Source organism: Cebus imitator, unplaced genomic scaffold, assembly GCF_001604975.1.
Source record: "Cebus imitator isolate Cc_AM_T3 unplaced genomic scaffold, Cebus_imitator-1.0 Scaffold351, whole genome shotgun sequence".
Lineage (NCBI taxonomy): Eukaryota > Metazoa > Chordata > Mammalia > Primates > Cebidae > Cebus > Cebus imitator.
In genome coordinates this window covers 574144-579146 of record NW_016107666.1, presented here as the reverse complement: position 1 = coordinate 579146, position 5003 = coordinate 574144, and the positions used below count along the sequence as shown (strand labels likewise).

The following is a 5003-nucleotide window of genomic DNA, read 5'->3' as shown; positions in this document are numbered from 1 at the left end:
TGTGTAGCAAGGTTAGAGCTGGACCAGTGGGTCCTCGGATACAGAAAGAACAGATTGGCTGATATCTAAGACTTAGACATCGGTCTGAAAACAAAATGTTCTTGAGAGTAAGCAAGAAATCTAAACTATTTATATGTTAAATGTTCCACAAGATCCTTGGCTACCGTCAAAGATAAACAACAAAAGACATGCATTAGAATCCTAATGTTATTCAGCTGACTGTGTGACATTAGGCAAGATACTTAACTAATCTGAATCCGGGTTCTTCATGAATAAACCGAAGCTCATCATGACCATTATCATTACCTTCATTCTCACCATTATCATCATCATTAGCATCATCATGATATAACCTTCACTGGGATTTGGAAGTTGTTTATTATAAGTCACTGTTACATAGATCATCTCTTTTAATCCTAACATAAAACATATATTATTGTCCTTATTTGACAGATGAGGAAACCGAAGCTTAAAGTAGAAGTAACACTCTGAAAGTAACACAAGAGTCAATGACAGAGTTGGGCTGCTCCATGACCCAGTCTTTTAACCCCGTGCTAATGAAAATTCTTTTCTGGTACATCCATACATGACTGGTGGCTTTTTTTTTCTTTTCTTTTTTTTTTTTTGTGAGACAGAGTCTTGCTCTGTTGCCCAGGCTGGAGTGCAATGGCATGAACTCTGCTCACCACAACCTCCACTTCCTGGGTTCAAGCGATTCTCCTGCCTCAGCCTCCAGAGTAGCTGGGATTATAGGCATATGCCACCATACCTGGCTAATTCTGGTGCCTTTTTATAAACAAAATATTTTGTTTTCTCCTGGGTATTTTTTCTGCATATTCCAAATTTTCTCCAATGATAGCATACATTATTTTCTCTTTTTTCAATTTTTATTTGACACATAAAAATTGTACCTATGTATAGGGTAGATAGTGAGTTTTTATACATACCAGGTATAGCAATAGAATCAGGGTAACTAGCATAATTATCACTTCAAACATTAAAAATTGTTTCTGTGTTGAGAACATTCAAAATCCATTCTTCTAGTAATTTGAAAATATGCAATAAATTATTGTTAACGCTAGTCAACCTATAGTGCCATAGGATTGCAGATCTTACTCCTATCAAGCTCATTACCAGTGGCTTTCATGTAAGTTTTTGGAAAGAAGTTTCCAAAGCGTATTAAGAATCAAAAAGTATTACTGTCCTTTTATCTGGTAATCTCACTTCTGGGAATATTGTTATAATACATGGATCAATTATGCAAAAAACTGGAATATACAATTATATTCCTATTATGAGGCCAATTCTGTAGAATTCTGCATAAATATGACAAAGGCATGTGGGAATATAAAGAAAAATGTTAAATATTGTTTCTTGAAGTGGTGATATTTCCAGTGAATTTCTCATTTATTATTGTCATTATAATCTGTACAGGTAATGAGCAAATTTGAAACATAACATATATACCTGCCCTATGTACCTCACAGGATAATTGTGAAGATCAGCCAAGAAGATGAGTAAATGGTATAAACTTGACAAACTGTAAGACAATTGAAATACCATAAAAAACACCAGGCTGGTCTGGTTAGGAGGAGAAATCTTGCATTCAGATTGAACAAAACCCTGAGATCCCAGGACAAGTAGGTTTGGCTGCTCCTCTCATCTACCCTTGTGATCTGGGCCAGAGATCCGAAAACTATGGCCCAGGGGCAAAATCCTGTCCACACTCAGTTTTTGTATGATCTATGAGCTGGAAATACTTTTTAGATTTTAAGTGGTTCAACGAAAAAATAAGAGATTTCATGACCCATGAAAATTATATGAAATTCAATTTTCAGTGTACATAAATAAAGTTTCTTTTGGAACAGAGTAGCACCAATTTACTTACTTATCCATGGATGCTGCATGCGATGGCCGAAAAGTTGAGCGGTTGCCATGAGACCATATTGCCCACAAAGCTTCAAATACTGGCTATCGTGGCCGTTTACTGAAACAATCTTCTGACTCTTGATCTAGGCAACTTCAGCTCTTCACATCTTGTCTTGGCCTCATGGGAACTTTATTCTAGAGAATTTTTTTCCCAGTTGAGCTTAAGTGGTTAGAAATACTGCCTTTTCCTAGTAATTAGGCTTTAAAAAATGTTTTCAAAACATTCCAGAACATTGTAAACAGGTCTACAATGCAATGTTTGCTAACTCACAAATATGTGTTCTGGTAGGTGCTCAGTCGGCGAGACAGAGGACCTTCTTGGGCATCAAGATCTGCTCAAAGTTTGACCCCTCTGGGCCTCTGTTTCCTCATTTATCATAATGAGGAAAACTGGATGATTTCTGAGGCCCCGTTCTACGTTTCTACAATGGCTTGTGTTATTTTAAAGGTCGGTGGTTCCTCGTGGCTATTATATGAGTGCTTTTGCTTCTTTGACAATCTGCCTGTCTCTGGGACAATTAACCAATCAAGTTTAAGGCTGGTGATTAAAAACTTAAATGCCTGCAGGGACTAGACAGGTGGAATAAATGAGAGAACCCACCTGAGTTAATAAAGAATCTGTGTAAGCATTGAGGTGTGCTTCAGAGTACAGCAGGTCCTGGAATAACATTGTTTTCTTCAGTATCATTTTATTATAATGCCGATGAGAAAAAAAAAAATTGATTCTGGGCTGGGGCCACTGTCTTCATGATTTCGTGTTCTTAAGTCTGCATGGATTTTCTCCAGATACCCTGGTTTACTCCCACATCCCAAAGACGTGAGGTTCACTGGCATATCTGAATTGTCCCCATTTGAGTGAGTGTGGATGTGTGTGGGAGTGCGTCCTGTGATGGAATGGCGTCTTGTCCAGTGAGGGTTTGTTCTTGGACCAAACTGAGGGTCACGCTGCTGTTTCTTGTAGCCCAATAATGAGACTTATATGAACTGGGGAGGAAGACTGTTTTTATTTATGTAACCGGTTACAGGGAGAAGGGCTGGAAATTATTTCCAGAACAACTCAAAATTACAAAGTTTTCCAGAGCTTATATACCTTCTAAGCTATATGTCTACATGTAAGTGTGCATTCATCTAAAGACATAAATGATTAACTTCTTTTAATCTATAACTAGGGTCTGAATCCTGAAGACTTTCTTCTGAAGCCTTAGTAAATTTACTTAATCTAAATGCGTCCAGGTGTGGGGGTGATTACCCTTCTCTGGTCTCCTGGTAAATCATGGAGGTTTGGGGAGTTCTTTAGACCTGCAATAAACTTGCTTATGGAGGCCCGGGGAGTGTGTTCAGACCTCCCAATAAAACTTGTTTAATCCTAAATGGGTCCTGTTAATTACTTCATTATTTTGTCATGCTTTAAGACCCAGGAAAGGCCTAGGCAAAACTCTTGGTGGGCTTTTGTTACATTCCAGCCTTTGTGTAAAGGCACTGGTGCAATCAGCTTTTAATGTTTAACCTAGCTACTCAGTCAGTGCTGGGACAGTTGTAATGGAGGCCTGCGTTAGTGAGATCTGGCCTGCCAGGGGCTTCTACCTCGTGACCCAGCTGCTAGAATGGGCTATGGTCACCCATGACCCTCAACTGGAATGACTGGGTAAATAGTTACCTTACTTATTTTTGTTACGTTTTCTGATTTGTATGTATAGCTCACATTTATTTCAATGTTTACTATTAGAAGTCTTTTCACCTTTATTTAGATGTTTGATGATGTTTTTGTGACCAGAAATATGCCATAGGAACTTAACTCTTGTTTATGTCAATTAGCCTATTATAAAATTGGTTTTCTTATGTAACTACTGAACCAGTTTTGACTGGCTCTACTCCATTGATAACAGGATATTAAATTATTTTATAGGCACCAAGTGAAGAAATTGCAAGTCATACAGTGGAAGTATGCACAGAAAAGATTTCAACCTCAAATAAAATCTGGCACTGAAGTTTCACTCTCCTCATGGAACAAATGTATCAAGACTTGGTCAGAACTGAAGGCCAGAACACTTTCAAAAGTGAAGGGTTACAAGCTAAGGAATGGTAGGTGTTAGGATCCCTTACCATACTTTACTGCATATGGTCTCGTTTAAAGTTCTTCCAATCAAAACCTACTCGCCAGCACTTCTGCATACCAGCCTGCTCTCTCTAACCCAAAAAACTAGCCCCAGACTCCAGATGTCTATTTTACCTCTAGTACTGTCTCCTGTCTCCTTGCCAGCCAACCTCATAATAAAGCCTTTTTTAAAAAAAAAAAACAAAAAAACTGGTGTCATAGTATGTGTGTCTATGTTAATCAGGAAGTGAGCACATTGCTTGGCCACAGGTATACATCATGTCATTTAAAGCTTCAGTTTTCAAGAACCTATAAATGATGTTAGGTGATACTGTAGTTAGCCTATCTGAAGGGAGCAGCTATAACTCAGCTCCAGCTGACTATTATTAATATGTGTTGGTAGATCTTTCACATTTTCGAGAGATGGATTTTGATGTGAAATTGAATATATAAATGTAGGCAACTAATTCAAATTTTAAAAAATACTACATAGCCCTTCCTCCCCAATTCCTGAATGCAGTGGGTCTTTGAGTTGCCATTTTAAGAACTCTTACCTGTATGTGTAGAGAAATTTTTACACGACTTTACAATGTGGATGGACAACAAAGTTTCAAGGAACCCTTGGCCAACTGAAAATCCTATCTTTGGAGCGTAACACTAAGCTGAGGTTGCAGAACATGTGTTTCCAAATGAACTTGGGTCTTGTATTCACTGAGAACTTGCAAGATTTAAAAAAGCTTTCAGTTTTATGACTCTGATTTTCAATAATAATACTTTTACAACTTTTTAAACAAGTACCCACTCTCCACATTCACTTGGAAGATGATCTTTTATGTTTGGCTTCATGTTGTTAGCTAGAACAGATTACTTAGCTCAATTAGAATGGGAGTAAAGAGTCTGGGCTTGCCATATAAATAACTTCTGAACACACTATCTTTTCCTTTCTTCTTTTTTTAGATTAGGAGGACATGTGATATAT

At 37.7% G+C, this 5003-nt stretch overlaps 1 long non-coding RNA gene across 1 annotated transcript; it reads left to right on the top strand.

The window, feature by feature from the left end:
* The first annotated feature begins 1490 nt into the window (after positions 1 to 1490).
* On the top strand, positions 1491 to 4009 carry LOC108287674. Its single transcript, XR_001818435.2, has 3 exons — positions 1491 to 1640; positions 2219 to 2377; positions 3836 to 4009. It is a non-coding gene; the product is annotated as an uncharacterized LOC108287674 (long non-coding RNA).
* Positions 4010 to 5003: the final 994 nt, after the last annotated feature.